Source organism: Amblyomma americanum, chromosome 10 (genome assembly GCF_052857255.1).
Source record: "Amblyomma americanum isolate KBUSLIRL-KWMA chromosome 10, ASM5285725v1, whole genome shotgun sequence".
NCBI classification, from domain to species: domain Eukaryota; kingdom Metazoa; phylum Arthropoda; class Arachnida; order Ixodida; family Ixodidae; genus Amblyomma; species Amblyomma americanum.
Window position 1 is genome coordinate 98,191,283 of NC_135506.1, and position 17,800 is coordinate 98,209,082.

A 17,800-nucleotide genomic window follows, 5' to 3' on the forward strand; every position below is an offset into this window, starting at 1 on the left:
CGACCGTGTACTGTCCTTTGAAGCTGTCCACCAGTAGGTCCTGTCAGAAAATATTTAGAATCGAGAAAGGGTGTGCAACGTGACATACGTCGGAATTTATTTCATTGGTGCAGCACGCTGCGGAAGCCTTGTTTTTAAAAGTAGGTTTGGGTGATACAAAAAGCGTTGCCTTTAATAACCTCATTGAGAATGAAGCCTCTGTTGTGGTGAGTAGGACTACCCATAAATGGGCTGTCTTGTTCCGCCCAAATTCGAATCTTTTGACTCAAGCATTCGCAGGTGCTTACATTTTCTGTCACTCTGCATAACATGACTGGCTACAGCGCCAAAATAAAACGCTTTGATGTGATGATAGTTCTGATAGCGTTGGGTAATCAGTCGTTTTATGAGCATTCATTGTTATTAATAATCAGGCTTAAGCAGAAATCCTAGTAGTCGCTGACATCTGGCGATAAGGAAAGGGAAAGCCGTATCCTCGAGAAATTATTCGTGTGCTATTCCAGATCCAGCTTCCGAGCCGCCTAGCTTCAAAGGAACCGGGGGGGGGGGGGGGGGGGGGGTTTCCTCAACATATGCGCGTGCTGGAGTAAAGCTTTAGATTTTTCAGTCATAATAATTTTCGAGGCTGGCACAACTCTCAGTCCAGACCTAACCTGAAGGATACATGAGTGCGATCTAGGGGATTATGGAGAGCGAAGTCGCATGTTTTAGCGAATGTAAATGGTCATCCAATGTAGCTTTGGCAACACTGACTTCATGTAAATGACTTATTAGCGCCATTGGACCCTCAGGCCGTCGCTGCGACCTCTGCAAATACAACGGCAAGTACCAGACCGGGCGTTTACATGACCGCCTCCGGTTGCGGTAATGAGCCAACACCTAGTCGCAGAGGAACGTGAAGATGCAGGAGCAACAAGGCTATGGAGGTGCAACAAGAGGTCACCCCTGACACCTCGCAACGGACATCCGGGCGCACAAACTACTAGGGCCGCCATTTAGCGCACCAGCGGCAAAGAAGGTAAGAACCGCCTCTGATAAGCCAGTCTTTGTTTCCCCAACACCAGCCTTGCAGAATTCCTTCAGAGTACTCATGAGACCAACAGTAAAGTTTGACAATACAAAGATACCCACCAAAACTGTGCACACACTGATAGACACGGCACTAAGTATCACTGGTTACCGGACAGTGTAGCGTCATTTGCTTCTGAGACGTGCTTTGCAACCTGCTGTGTTCGGCTCGTGTGTCTGGGCACTCTGCAGCAAGTAATATAACTCTTGAATTTTTCCTCCTAGGTGAATGGTCTTTCCGTCTGCGAACTCTCTTTGAGACATACGGGTCGCTAGACACTCGCTCATCTCGGGAAAAAAAAATTGACCGAAAAATAAAGTAATGGGCATACTCTTTCATGTGGCTGCCTCTGTTGGGAGCAAGAAACTTCACGCCTCAACAAACAGCGGGTAATTCAGCTCTTATTTCATTGTAAATACCTGAACTCGAAATGCGCGCCACGTGGCAGCAACGGAGCAGCATTTAAAAAACCGTCAAGGCAAGATTTCTCAGCAGACATTATTTGTAGCAAGACGCTCTGAAAGTAGCAAAACGCTGTTCGTTCTAATTTCGTTTTGGTTTGGTTTGGTTTATGGTTTACGGCGGTTTGGGACGTTAAACCCCCATAAACCATAAAGCATACAACATCAAGACGAAATTATAATAAGCAGCATGTTGCTGCCTTGAGAGGTTCTTGCTACCAATAATCTGCTGAGAAATACTGAGTCAACAATTTTTTAAAGGCCTGCTTTATTGGAGCCACGTGTCGCCTATTCCGAGTTAAGCAATTTAAAATCGGCTAACACAACAATTAGCCATACAGCTATGCCCTGAATAATGCTCCGTAAGGCTCTCTTTTGAGCCTGTCTTCTGCTGTCTTAACGTTAGACGGCAGTTTGAATAAAGCCTCGAGATTTGTGGACATTAACAGATGCAAAACGTGAATTTTCGTGAGGGCTCCAGCATAAGTTACGTGTGCGCTACTATAGCGAGGGTAATCCAGTAATTTTTGCCTTGAACAACAACCATTTCCTTGGCATTACCTTGCAATGCTCTAATATTCCCTTCTTGCCTGGTTTAACGACTTATCTAGATTCTATAAGCTAGTTCTTTAGGCAAGTTTTCGTACTCACACTAATTTGTTTAATTTTTAGATATGCACTAGGGCTATCCGCGACCCTGCATTCGTAATGGCTTACAGCCACCGCGGTGGCCGAGTGGTAATGGCGCTCGGCTGCTGGCCCGAAAGACGCGGGTCCGATCCCGGCCGCGGCGGTCGAATTTCGATGGAGGCGAAATTCTAGAGGCCCGTTTACTGTACGTTGTCAGTGCACGTTAAAGAACCCCAGGTGGTAGAAATTTCCGGAGCCCTTCACTACGGCGTCTCTCATAGCCTGAGTCGCTTTGGGACGTTAAACCCCATAAAACCAGAAAGCCAACCAATGGCTTGCGTTTATTTTCAATTCGACCAACGCCTAATTTTTAACAGCCGTTCTCTGGATACAGGACCACGGTATAGCCTCTTACTTTAACCTAACTGCCATGCCCCACAGGACAGGGTTGAAAATTTTTATATATTTTTTTTATCTGGTGGGCCTTTTGTTCTCTGAATGACGGTGTAGAAGACGCATAAAAAAGTTAAAAATAAGGGTCGTTAACAATGAAGTCTAACCTGAAGTCTTTATTTTCATAGATGAAAGGGGGCTTGGTGCCCGATAGCGGGGCTTGCCAGTCGTTTTCACATATGAGAGGAAATCGGTAGGAATGACGCCACAAAAATACACAAAGCGCAGCAAAATCCCCGCAAAAATTGCTACGTAGAAAACAGCATTCTTCGTCGAAAAATGCTAACAATAACAAAAATAGCAAATATCAATAAACAGTGAGCAAGAACAATCACAGTAAACGCAGGTAACCTATCAATGTATTAAAAATATACCGCCAAGGGTGGCACATAAGAACGTAGCAATATATACAGACCATCGAGCATTGCAAAAGGCGAGGGCATCATGTAAAAATAGCCGAAGATAAACTAACGTAAGAATACGGCCACAATCAGAGACACATGAACGTCAAACATATGATTGCTTTTCAGATAATCATGTATGGTTATGATCACAGGCACAATTATGTAAAATGCCGGATTGACTTGCAGACAATCACTGCACTCTTCAGCTGATAATGTCAGCGCAGTGAACCATGCATTGAATGAAAGTTTCCGAACTTCTTTTCACAGAGAGTCAAATCCTAAGCTGAAACAATGAATCAATAAAATATGGGTCAGAATTTCTATCATTTAAGTTGAACAGTATATTATTGGTGATAAATCTATACATTGACAACGAAAAATTCGCAGTTCAAATTCCGAAGATGGAAAGTCAGATGCGATGGTATCAGTGTGGGCTTACCGAGGTTCTGCGTCCTCCTCGGCGCCTCCAGGAATAACGCAATTTCTATTTGAGACACCATAATATGCTGGTTTTCGTAGCCTGCGAAAATTCTTTAAGTACTTCCCACACCAGCTTAGCGTTCGTAGGTACTGAACTATACCTACCGCGAGATTTTAGCCTGGTCTGTAGGTCACGGAAACTTACTCGAATAGGCGGATTTCTTGGCGACGGTATGGATTCCAGGCCCAAATAAATATTGTAAATTGTTGGAGTCTGTAGTGGTGTTGCGTGTGTAAATGTAAATGCGCGTGTTTTCTTCTCTTCTGTCATTACACATTAGGATGCAGATAAAGTTTGAACAACCCAGACAGCAGCATGCATATCAATCTATGCAAATATGTCTGGTAAAGTTGTAGCTGTATAGCAAAAAAATATCTTCGTCATGAAACCTTATTACAGGGGTCGCTAGATGTCCTGTGTGGATTGGTTCTACAACCTTTCCAAAATATTCAATTTGGCAGAAGTTGGCGGTGGTCCAGGAAAACTTATGTAGGGTTTATTTAGCACTTGTAGCGCGGAAACTTATTGGTGGCTTTCATCCAAGAGCATAAGATGGAAATTGTGCGTTCAAATTTCTTACAATTGCAGCACTTTATTAGAAAGCCGCCATGCATCTGGAATGATCCTAAAACTGGATTTCCCTTGATGAGCACCCAAAGACACACGAGGGCCCCTAGCTATAAGTTTTTGCAACTGCTCCTCCGAAGTTCTCGACCATCTATGTAGCACCGGCGCTGAATACACAACTTTATGACAAATAAGTTCACTGTAAACCTTGAGCAGCTATGACATTTATAGGGCGAAAATTGTATTAAGAAGCCTGCACATAATGTTTAGAATATAGTTCATCTGGTTGTGAACAGATTTTATAAGTGCAGCCAAAGATTTTATTATTTATTTATTGGATACCTGCATCGCCCGTAGGGCATTACAGCCAGGGGGCTACAAACGTGAACTGTCACTTTATATATTATGCCAACGCATGGTTAAAAAGCATTGTTCATCGGAATACACACAGGGCTTGATGGCAAACTGTTCCATTCTCGCACAGTTCTAACAAAAAAAGAGTAACGTAAGGCGTCACGCCTACAAGAAAATTCCCTGACATTGAAATCGTGGTCCAGTCGCTTCGATATATAATTTGGTTCCTCAATATACTTTTCGCGGTTTATGCCTGTGTTAGATTAACAATTGTTATATTAAAAATATGTTATGAAAAATGTCATGAAAAAGCTGTTGTTAGAGAATGGCTTTCAGAAAAAGGAGCTGTTTACAGCAAATCTAAGGCTGACCGCCCAGCAGAGCCGTAAATCCTTTAGCTTCTTGCTTGCGAAAGGTTGTGCAGCAGTTCTTGCATGTGAAAGCCATTTTCTGCATCTTTAAAAAAAACGCTTTTTCTAAAAACGAAGGTATAAACAACGCCAGGAAGGTGAACACGGCTAAAGTAGGCGTGAAAGTCAGCAAGTTTTTGTTTCATCCGGCATAATATAATGGCGGTTCCTAAACGTGTAATTTAGTTGCAAATGCTGCGAAGTGAAAATCTAAGGTGAAAGGTGCAGCTTTAGAGGCTAGATGGTTTAAATGCCCAGAAAAGTGAAAATTTTTAAGGAAGCATGGTATGGTTCGAGCAGTCTGAGATTACATCATGCATTCGCATTTATGAGTTGATGATGATTCATTTTGTACCAACTGCCGCTCCGTAAGGCAGCGATATCATCATCAGCAGCAGCAGCAACAGCAGCAGCAGCAGCAGCACCCACATCCTAACTGCGTCCACTACCGGCATCAGGCCTCTCCCATATTTTTCTAATTGAGCCTGCCCTTTGAGAACAGCGGCCACCTCATCAACACAAACTCATAATCTCATGAGTCGACCTGACTCTCTGCCTCTCCCTCCTACGCTTGCCTACTCTTGGAATCCTTTGTGTTACTTTTACCAACCATCGCTGACCATGCCTTCTCACTGCCTACCCTGCCAATGCGCATTTCTTCTTGCTTTCTCCCAAGATATCATTATCTCGCGTTTTTTTCACTAACTTGCTTTCTTCCTGTTGCTTGATGGCACACTTTTCATTGCTGTTGATTACACAGCTCACTGTTCTGTCCTCAATTCAAGTTGAGCCGTTTTGCTCGCCTGCACATTTCTGTCCATTAGGTCAGTACCGTCAAGATGCCCATATTTTAACCAGATTCTTTACGAGGGGTACTAGAAACTGCCATTCACGATTAGAGTGTACTTGCAAAATACGCACCACTTTGTTCTTATTATCTTAGTTATTTCATACTCGGGTTCTGGGTCTGCAGCCTCAACCGGCCCTCTGCAGAAGTATTCCCGTGCTCCGTCACATGCTTCGCGGTCTGTCGTGAATGGGTGTTTCCTTTCGAGATAGTTGCGCATTACGTTATTTGTCTGTATTGAATTTTAGACCCACTGTTCTGTTTTGATTATCTGTTTCCTCGGTCGAGGTTTGCGATCTGTTCCCAAAGTTACTTACCAAGGCAACATCATCAGTAAATCGGAGATTCTTGTTATGCTCATCAGACCGGAATAAGTAAAGGGAGCGCAGGAATCGTAAATAAGCCAACAATGAAAGAGAATATGCCTCCAGTACCAAGTGCCAGGTTTTGGTAGATTAATAAAGAAAAATGCCTTCAAAAGTGAAGAGTGGGGAGTAAAAATATTTGGAGACATCATGTCTCACATCGCAACTTCGACAGCAATAAGACAGAGAGCGCGAAGCATTAGAAAATTTTGTAAAAGAGCAATAAAGCAAGCGCTGAAATTATTGATTGTCGCAGATTTATCAGTATCCAGCAGTGTCTCAAAACTACGTTTCGTCGCTGGTACTAAATTAAAAAGCAAAAATGGGAGGGGACAGTTCAGTTCTGGCTTGAGGGTATGACGCGATAGCGTAATGACTTAATTCCCATATATGCAGAAGGTCATTCTATACTTTGCATTCATAGATCTCTGGCGGTCCTGATACCCCTCCTGGTGCAGTGGTGCAGTTGTTAATCGATGCGCCACCGCCCCGCGGTGGCAGGTGCTCCAAGCGGTGGGCCTTATTGTGCGACCCAGGATGCTCTTCCCGAGCGACTATTTATTAATTTATCTGCCATCTGCCACGGTGGGAAGTTTGCCCACTATCCCCTGGGCAAGCTGCTATGATGTCGTAAAGTCACGTGACCTAGGTGGTCCACCTGCCAGAGTCATGCGCGTGATTTTTCGATCGCAACGGCGACGCCGGGCCGACATCGCCGCAATCGGATTCTCTGGCGAACGGGGCCTATAACTCTGTCGCTTTAAAATAACTACCACAATTTAGTGCCTAAACTTCAATCTGATGGGTGCCAACCCAGAGCAAAACCGTTCGTTGTCAGTTCGCAGCTGGCCAAGCACGAGGGCTCCTTCCCGCGGCGCGTATTTCCATGCCGTCAAAGATACAGCGCACCCCCTCCTGGTCTTGTCTCCTTGAAGGTATAAAATCTTTTTAAACGGAGATTTTTGCTCCAAAGCTCATCACGCAACTAACCTGTTTAAAAAGTAACATACACCGCGACGAGAAATGGCAAATTATTTGCGGGGTGCAATAACTGCTCGTTCAAATAAAAAAACAGACCAGTAAAACTCGTTTCTGTAAGTGGCTTAAACAGAGATTTCCGCTCGCATCTCAGAATGCGACCTAAAAGCCAACACAAGCCCCAGGGAAAAATTGCAAATGGTATGAGTGGTGTGAATACAAATAAAGAATAAACCGCGAAAAGCTTTTATGTAAAATTTAGGTTTGAACTACTATTTTACTCTTTCATAAGCAGTGCCGTAATCATTTGCGCCACAGAGGCAACTTTTTTTTTATTGCCTGAAGCGCACAGAAGTAAAGGTGGACTACGGTATTAATTGTGCACTTACCCTTCTGTGAAGTTTCTCTATTCTCTATTCTATTTCTCTATTCCGCTAGGTGACGCTGCTGAGTTGGGGCGCTGTACGGCTGATGGTTCGAAAGTTGGTTGGTTGGCCTCAAATAAAGATGACACATTCCCCCCTACGGGGCAGTGGCCAAGACGCAAGCCATGAAACAGTTCGAAAGCACGCTCCCTCGTCACTGTCCGCTCATTGTTGTCGTCTACGTGCCACTAATACGGCGGTTAAGACCCGAGCAATGCCTATAGCGTGTCCAGATGGTCTAGAGCGAGCGCTCCGTTCCGCGGCACTGCCGGCTCATCGTCGTCTTCTACGTATCAGAAATACGTGCTTTCGTCCTGATTCGAATGCAGCAAACATTCTCTGTCATTGTTTTTTTATATAATTAGGATTGTGTTCAGTGACTTCGGTTAGAACTCGTTTAGGCTTGCTTTTGTCTTTAATTAGGGATCTCCTTTGGCGCCACTTTATTATTTCTGCGCGTCCTAAAACAGCTTGGGGGACATCATCAACCAGTTTTGTAAAAGCGTCTGAGCCAGCGCACGTTAAGGCTTTCGAGTTGGAGAAGTTTATATGGAGGCAGAAAGGGCGCTAACTGCTCACTTGGGCACTGGGCCTTAGTGGGAGAAGGCGTTATCAAAATAAAAAAGCACTGTAACAGTCACAAGAGGCTCTATCTCTCGCCTTCTTCGCTGGATTTCAGAGTGACTGATGGGATTCAGCGGTTTTGAAATAATTGCCTCACTGGTCTTGATAAGCCAAATGCCAAGTTCTGCTTATCTAGGCAATACAGCTAACGAGTGCAGACCATCAAAACCACGAGCCATTACTGGAACCAGCACCTTAACTACCGACGTCTCAGACAGGGGGCACTTGACTACTCTCATTATGAAAGATATAAGGCACGAGGAGAAGTTACGGCTACTCGCGTTGAGCTCAGGATAAATCTTCCTCAGACAATGACCATATTGTCACGTAGTGGTGACGGCAGTCGAAGCAGAGAGAAGGGACAGTCCAGTGTTCCTAAAAAAAACTTTATTCGGCTGGTCTGCGCCCATAATGGTCTGAATCAATCGGCGGCGGCGAAGCGACAAGCGTGCTCGGCGGTCTCGAACCGAATGGCCCGCCGCTGTCGGCCGTGCTCAATTTAAAGCTAACAGCGAAGTTTCTAGAACATTCTGCAACATGGTAGAATCGACTCCGCCTGGATACGATCAATCGAGGTAAATCTGGTCGCGTCTTGCATCCACAAAGTGATAAAAAGGCGTGGCGGTAGCTTTGAAGAATGAACAAACAAACACTAGAAAGATTCCTGGCAATGTAAAGTATCAAATAGATATCCATCGATGAGCTCTAGATTGTAGTTACAGCTTTTCTCAAAAGTTTAGGTCTTAAGCCGTTTGCTTCTGGGCTATGTCGCGTTGGTCGTTATAGATCGCCAGCTTTCTAAACCTTTTGAAAGTGGCGGCAGATGTTGTTCTCACTCCGTGTAACTCGGGAATTTCAGGAAAGCTACAAGAAGACCACAACACGGCTTAGAAAGAGACCCTTTGGACAGTATTTTTGAACAACATTGTCTTATATTCATAACAAACCTCCTGCGGTTGCTCTGCACATCTAGTTAAGCCTCGCTAATCGTTGCTGCGAACTGTTGAAACTTTTGTCGATCTGGAGTTAATAAATTTTTGTTATTTCAGCAAAAATAGCAAAAATGAGGCACCTTTATTAAATTGCAAAGCTAAAGATTTAAAGCCTGTCTCTGTTTTTCTTGACTCAGAGAGTGGACCTCAAGCATCGAATGCCTTCGCACAAATACTTCAGCGGAGGCGGCTTACTTTTACAAAAACTTCTTTAGACACTTGATAGATTCTCCATTGATTTCGGTCTATAATATATACAGACTACATGGACGAACCTTAGAGAACAGTCAATTCAAATCCTATAGAGAGTCTATAGACAATATGTAGATTTATGGCCATACACTTTAGTAGACTTTTGTCTATGCACAGTCTATAGACTATGAAGCCGCCTGACTACCGTATTCACGCAACACATTCCATTCTGGCGTAGTACCCAAACGCAGTGACGCCAGGTACCAACTATATTCACGCAAGGTGTCTAAGATAACAATAAGTCGCAGACATTACTCTCCTTGATACCCTAATATTGAGAGCAGATGAGCATGCGCAGCGTTTTGTCCTCCGGCTTTTAAGAGAGAGCAGCAGGTACCTGCCTCCCTCATGTACTTGTCACATCTGAGCAAGCTTGCAGCTGGCGACAGAGGCAGACTTCATGTAACACTCTACATTTACACGAAATGCAAATGGCTTCTTAGGTCCATTTATTGCTTTCTACATGTCGTAGGCGAAAAGTGCCTTCGGTGGTGGAAAGATATGAGGCGACTCGCATTGCGTTTTCAATGCGGTTTGCTCACGTTTGCTCATTTCTGTGCAGCCGCATTTTTAAGTAGCGTCCATCCTTGGTGAGCTACATAGAAGTTTCTTTTTATTTCTTCATCAGCAATATAAGTTCACATTTTGTACAAAGCCCCTGTCTTTAGACGGTTAGGGATCTTTTCTCTTGCGACTTAAATTTGTTGATTTCATTGAAATTACACTTCTTTAATTTTACTGTGTCATACATCACCTTCGGTTCAAGGAAAGCGACCGTACCACTGCCATTTCGTATTTTTCTAAACCACTAAAATAAAGCTTGCGCATAAGTAATGTCCATTTTCTTCCGCTTTCACAATCAGTTTTCCTTCAACCATTGTGAATAAATTTATGCAATGAACGATTTTTCCAGTTGCCGGTTTGTGCATTTGGTAATACGAGTGTATGCTAGTGTGACATTCCGTGTGTGCTACGAGGATCCACGTTCGACGGCGCGGCGTAGACGGAGACCCGTGACAGCGGCATCATCAATTACCCAGCCATGCTCTTTGAGTGACGACCAGAACAACCGGACCCGCCGCCGCCGCCGCGGTGAAACAGGCTTTATCCTTTCCAATTTCCGGGCACATTCCAGGACAAGGGAGCTGTCAGCGGGCCAGAGCGCGCCGTACCACAGCCGACGCTATGCGCTACCGCGAAGACGACATTCTTTCCCTCCCCCCCCCCCCCCCCTTTGTCGTGGGCTATCGCCGGGAAGGCACCCACAGCTTCCCAGAAGGGCCGCGACGGACACCTGTCATGGCGGACAGGCAGTACTCGCCAAGAATGTGGAAAGACAGGCGCTAGTGAATTAGCTCCGAAGAGAGAGCCTGTGTATACTCTCACTTGAGAGAGAGTGGTGGCGTTTTTGTTGTTTATTTAGTTTGTATTGTTAACAGACTCTGGGTTCGAGGCTAAGCCCAACCCAAGGGGTGGTCCCCATCTCGCATGTTATTTTGGATTGGAGAATTGATGCTTTGGGCGGGCCACTGGAAATGACCGCCCTTAGTCCTTTGTTAATCAAGTGCTTAAAAGCACATGTAAACGGATGCAGTCCAGTCTGAGCAGGGGCTCCATGCTTACCATGTAATGTGATGCTACTTAGGCACTAACCTGCCCGGTCGATGAGTAAAGTAGTGCAAAGTTTGTTCTGTTGTAAAATTATGCTCTGCTGTCATCATCTACAAGCTCGCCTCCTGTTCATCTTCCAAGCCGAACGACACTAGAGGAAGGGTTTGTGAACCATCCTCGAAGAAACGGACGACTATTGAAATTCTACTGCATACACGCTCAGGACGACATCGTTAGCGAAGAGGGCCTTCAGCGCCGAAGCCCGACGGCGTGCAGCTTCTGCCAGCAACCGCTCGACCCCAACTCCGGAGCCACTCCATCGCCCCCATGAAGTCGTCGGCACGTAAGCTCGGACGCCCCAGCCTCTGATGTAACCTTAATCATGTGTAATTATTGAATATACCTGTTTGTTTAAACTGAGCCATACGGTGTCTCTTTGCCTCTCCGTCCCGTGTGGACCTGCGCATTATGGGGGTCATCACACTGGTGTCAGAAGTGGGGTCTCAAAAGCAAATGTCCTCTGAATGCTGTGACATTCATGACTTCAAAATTGTAATCAAAAGGGAATCACGGGACTGATTGTGGGACTTTTACCCCCATTTGAGAGGCTTGAGGCACTGGAGGGCTTGAAAAAAAAAATGACTGTATCTGAGGGAGCTCCCACTCCACAGCCGTCGCTCGGAGCAAGCATGCTGGCATTAGGAAGCGTCATTCCGACGTTTACGGGAGATAAGACAGGGGTTCCAATCTGCGATTTCTTTTCCATGCTAGAAGAGATTGGGAAAATGTCAGGATGGTCCGATGCTCAAATGCTGGGAATGGCGAGGTGTAAGATGACAGGAGCTGCTCATGATTTTGCATGGCGAGACGAAAAAGTAAAATCCACAAAATCATTTGCGGAATTTAAGAAGCTCGCGTTTGAGCATTTTGACACTGAACCACGTCACGTGCGAGTACAGAGGTTCCGTGACGCCGGACAGATGGTAGGGGAGGACGTGCGAACGTTTGCGTCGCGGCTTCAGCGCTTAGCGCACGATACGTTAAGCAGGGAGGAGGAAGGAGACCAGCTTAAGAAGAAATACGCGGAGGATATACTTAAAGAGGAAATGACCGCTTTGTTCGTGGCTGGTCTGCAAGACCCGTGCGCCGGTTCGTGCTCTCGCGCAAGCCGAGCAATTTCGACCAAGCCGTGGAGGCCGCATTGGATGAGGAACAAAATGAGGCGTTAACGACAGCCGCAGCGAGAGTACGCGTCATAGAGAGAGCGGTGCTCAACCCTGAGGTTGCTCTCTTGACAGAGCGGTTAGATCGCTTAGAACAGCTGCTATCTCAGCAGGTAGAATGCCAGGTTGAAGCGCGCGCTCAACAGCGCCCATTCGCTGGAAACCGGAGACCGCCACAAAGCTACAGGCGCGGTATGCGAGATTTTGAAGAAATCGTATGCTTCGCTTGCCAGGGTCGCGGACACATCGCCAGGTTCTGCCAAAACGTGCGCCGTGGGGAGCCACAAAGAGAAGCAGGCGAGACACGCCCTAAGCAAGCCTACAGCGGGGCTCCAGATACCGAGTCAAAAAACTAGTTAGTCCTCCCCAGCCTGAGGAGCGTGGGGAGGGAGCAGTAGATGATGAGGTGGTGGTAGTTTGTGTGGCCGACGAGGCATGCCCTGTTGTGCGTTGCAAGTTAAATGGTTGTTGTATGGAATTGTTGATAGATACGGGGTCAAAGGTGATATTGCTTAAGGAGAGCAGTTTTAACACGCTTCGAAGGAAGGGGGACCGCGAGGTGTTGGAAGCGTCTGGTGGTATGGCAACCAAATTTGTAGGCATAACGGGGGATCCTCTTGGCATAAGTGGACTCTACCGGTTACACTTCTCTCTCGGCGGAATTGCATTGGAGCACCCCTGCTACGTATGCCCGGACACGGTGTCTCTGCCAAACGGAGTGTCAGGTATATTAGGGCAGGATTTTTTGAGAAAAGGGAAGGTAGTAGTCTCATTCTCTGAGGAAGAGGTTAATGCGGGCGGCTCAAAAGTTCCGTTTTTGAACAGGAGAGGGGCTGAGATTCGCATTACCGATATTGACACCCGTCCAACAGTGGGATCATTGGAGAAGGTATATTCGCGGGTTGCCGTCCGGCTGGTCGAGGAGGCGGTCGTCCTTCCTTGGTCGGAGCACATTTTGTACGCGTTTGTGCCTTCAGATGTAGAGAGCGGCGCCGTGGGAGTGCTTGAGCCGGTCGACTCTCTCAGCAATGGCCTGAAGGCAGCCGCGTGCCTCGTGACAGTTAATGACGCCCACAGAGTGCCCCTACGGGTGGTTAACTGTAGCCAGCAGCCACTGAGCCTTCCCAAGAACAAAATATTGGCTTTCTTCACCTCTGCGATAGAGCAACGTGAGCCCACCGATACGGTACTCGCAACTGTAGAGCATGCTAGTCCTTCGGCTGCTCCAAAGGTGTCGTTCGATCTTTCTCACATAAAATCCAGAGAGAGGGAGGCTCTGGCTGGTTTGCTGAACGACTACTCGGAGGTATTCGCCGCGTCCAACCTGGATTTGGGCTGCTGTGGCGTTATAAAGCACAGGAGAGAAACCGGCACTTCATCGCCCGTTTACCAGCGTGCGTACAGGATTCCTTACTCCCAACGTGAGGAGATGGAGCGGCAGGTGCAGGACCTGATTGATCGCGGCATTGTCGAACACTCAAAGTCACCCTGGGGAGCACCAGCACTATTGGTGGAAAAGCCAGATGGCTCGTATCGATTGGTAGTGGACGACCGCAAACTAAATGCCGTAACTCGCATCGATCCATACCCCATCCCCAATATACAGGAGACGCTTTCTCAGCTGGGCTCTGCCAGGTACTTCACGGTAGTGGACATGGCGGCGGGATTCTGGCAGATAGCAATGGATCCGGCAGATGCCGAGAAAACGGCATTCAACACGCCCTCAGGGCACTATGAATGGAAAAGAATGCCGATGGGTCTGGCCAACAGCCCTGCTGTCTGGCAGAGAACCGCTGATGTTATCCTGGCAGGTCTTCTGGGGAGGCTGTGCTTCGTGTATATGGATGACATTATCATATACAGTGACAGTTTTGATAACCATTTGCGCGATATTGAGCAGGTTTTGGTGCGACTAAGAGCAGCGGGTCTCAAGCTGAAGCCCTCTAAGTGCCAATTCCTCAAAAACGAGGTGAAATACCTCGGGCACGTTGTTTCAGCTGACGGCGTGCGACCGGACCCTGAGAAACTAAGGTGTGTCTCGGATTTTCCATCCCCGACTAGCGTCCGCCAGGTCCGGCAGTTTCTCGGCCTGATCGGTTACTACCGAAGGCACATAGAGGAGTTCGCCAAGCTCGCTAAGCCGCTCACCGCCTTAACAGCCAAAAATGTCGCCTTTCGCTGGGACGAAAACGCGGAGAATGCTTTTGGGGCCCTGAAAAGGAAGCTAATGAGTGCACCGCTGTTGCGCCACCCGGATTTTAGTTTGCCCTTCGTTATGGCCACAGATGCGTCAAAGTTCGCAGTTGGTGCCGTGCTATCTCAGGTTATCGAGGGCAAAGAACATCCCGTTGCTTTTGCTAGCCGACAGCTGAGCCCCACAGAGCAAAAGTACGGAGCTACGGAAAGGGAGTGCCTCGCCGTTGTCTGGGCAGTAAAGCACTTCAGATGCTACCTTTACGGCCGCAAATTCAAGCTAGTCACAGACTGCCATCCTCTGAAATGGGTGATGAGTGTCAGGGACCCTAGCTCGCGACTCGCTAGATGGAATCTACACCTGCAGGAATACTGCTTTGAAGTTGAGCACAAGTCAGGAAAGACACATCTGAATGCTGATGCACTCAGCCGCACAGCTGCCGTGGCAGCTATAGATGAGTTTGTCCCCGTAGTCGACCCCGCCGAATTACGCACAGAGCAGTGCAAAGATCCTGACCTGAAGCGAATAATCGAAAGCTTAGAGGGCGCACCGTCTCACCCCGAACAGCTAGGTTATTTCATTGACAAAGACGGCACCCTGTGTCGGCGCACGAGGCCAACCAGGAAAGGGAGACCACAGAAAACCGCTTGGGAGAGAGTCGTCATACCTCGGTCGTGGACAGAAAGGGTTCTTCGCGCGTTTCACGATGCGCCATGCGCCGGTCATTTTGGCGTAGCGAAGACACGCAGGCGTGTGGAGCGTTTGTACTTTTGGAGTGGCATGCGACAGGATGTTAGAGACTACTGTGCGAAGTGTCATTCCTGTCTCGAAAGAAAAACACCCAAGGGACGAAGACCAGCTCCAATTCAGCCGTTCCCTGAGGTTTCGGCTCCCTTCGAGCGGACAGGTATGGACATAATGGGCCCATTGCCCACGACCACTTCCGGAAACAAGTACATTTTAGTATTTGTCGACCACCTTTCAAAATACGCGGAAGCGGTAGCACTCCCAGATCAGAAGGCAGACACGGTTGAAAGAGCATTTGTCGAACAGATCGTGCTCCGACATGGACCCCCGAGGCAACTCTTGACAGATCGGGGAACGAACTTCGTGTCGCAGCTAATGAGGAGAGTTTGCGAGCTGCTTAAGATCGCTAAGAAGCAGACAACACCGTACCATCCGGCTTGCAACGGCGCGGTGGAGCGACTGAACCAAACCGTGGCCGGGTTCCTGTCGCATTTTGTTTCGCGCGACCAGCGGGACTGGGACTTGTGGCTCCCGTATGCAATGTTTGCCTACAATTCCGCAGCACACGAGAGCACGGGCGAATCGCCATTCTTTCTTCTCTACGGCCGAGACCCGGACCAGCCTAGTGAAGTGCCAGAGGGCCCCCGTCGTGTCCCATACGGTTCACTGGACGACTATAAGGTTGAGCTAGAATCGCGCTTGCAAGTGGCGAGGGACATCGCAAAGGAGTCCTTAAAGAAAGCGGCAAAGCGCAGGAAGGAGGTGCACGATCGCAGTGCTAGAGACGCGCCGTTTGATGTGGGGGACAGCGTGTACATTGAAAACTGCCAAAGGCAGATTGGGCTAGCTCGTAAGTTCCAGACGAAGTGGAGAGGACCGTGCGAGGTTGTCGAGAAGCTTTCTCCGGTAAACTTCAGAGTCCGAGACGTAAACCGGCGTTTGATAAGGATACACGCAAATCGCCTCAAGTCGGCACCGGTTCAGTATTCACGAAATTAGGAAAGGGAAAGCGCGGATTTTGATGGGGACAGAAGTGAAGCGGAGCGCGCAGATAGTTCGCAAGAAACGCCCTCTCCTGCATTTGTTCGGCAGGCGCCCGAGGTGACGGCCGGAATGCCACCGGATTTACTTCATGCATTGCTAGAAGAAGAAGCGCGCGAGGTTGCCGCGCAGATAACGCCAGGAGAGGCTCCTGCCACGAGCCCTCGCGAGTCCCAAAGCAGACAAAGGGGCACAGACTTACTTAGTATGACTCATGAAGGCCGATATCCGCTGCGAAATCGGAAAGCTAAGTCGGACTAATGGCGTAAACAGAGCGGAGTTGTGAACTGGTTAGAATTGTGTAATGCCGCAGCTCATAACATTGCTATGTGCTTATGTGTAAGTTATCGGAGTTGGTAGTTAAACCTTTCTGTCATTAAGTAACACCTTCACAGGAGAGCATGCGGAGCGCATGCAGAACCTGCCCTACTTCCTTTCGTTATCTATATTTTTGTCTGTGCCGTGATCGTGCTAGAAGTGGGAGCTCCTTTGTAACTGTGGTAAATTTATTTCGTCCAGTTTGGACTAGAAAGGAGAGGCTTGGGTGCTGAGTTTCATGTTTATCTGTAAAAGAAGATCAGTGCTGCCCCTGGAGACGCCAGTATTGACAGCGGAGGCATATGGTGTTGTGCAGTGGTGTTGAGTGCAGCGAAAAGAGTTTTGTCGGATGCACTGTGCGAGGCGATTCAGAAAGACAAGGGGAGCTGCGTGGACTCAAATGTTCGGAGAACATTCTTCTGGAGGGTGAGCGAGTGTGACATTCCGTGTGTGCTACGAGGATCCACGTTCGACGGCGCGGCGTAGACGGAGACCCGTGACAGCGGCATCATCAATTACCCAGCCATGCTTTTTGAGTGACGACCAGAACAACCGGACCCGCCGCCGCCGCCGCGGTGAAACAGGCTTTATCCTTTCCAATTTCCGGGCACATTCCAGGACAAGGGAGCTGTCAGCGGGCCAGAGCGCGCCGTACCACAGCCGACGCTATGCGCTACCGCGAAGACGACATTCTTTCCCTCCCCCCCCCCCCCCTTTGTCGTGGGCTATCGCCGGGAAGGCACCCACAGCTTCCCAGAAGGGCCGCGACGGACACCTGTCATGGCGGACAGGCAGTACTCGCCAAGAATGTGGAAAGACAGGCGCTAGTGAATTAGCTCCGAAGAGAGAGCCTGTGTATACTCTCACTTGAGAGAGAGTGGTGGCGTTTTTGTTGTTTATTTAGTTTGTATTGTTAACAGACTCTGGGTTCGAGGCTAAGCCCAACCCAAGGGGTGGTCCCCATCTCGCATGTTATTTTGGATTGGAGAATTGATGCTTTGGGTGGGCCACTGGAAATGACCGCCCTTAGTCCTTTGTTAATCAAGTGCTTAAAAGCACATGTAAACGGATGCAGTCCAGTCTGAGCAGGGGCTCCATGCTTAGCATGTAATGTGATGCTACTTAGGCACTAACCTGCCCGGTCGATGAGTAAAGTAGTGCAAAGTTTGTTCTCTTGTAAAATTATGCTCTGCTGTCATCATCTACAAGCTCGCCTCCTGTTCATCTTCCAAGCCGAACGACACTAGAGGAAGGGTTTGTGAACCATCCTCGAAGAAACGGACGACTATTGAAATTCTACTGCATACACGCTCAGGACGACATCGTTAGCGAAGAGGGCCTTCAGCGCCGAAGC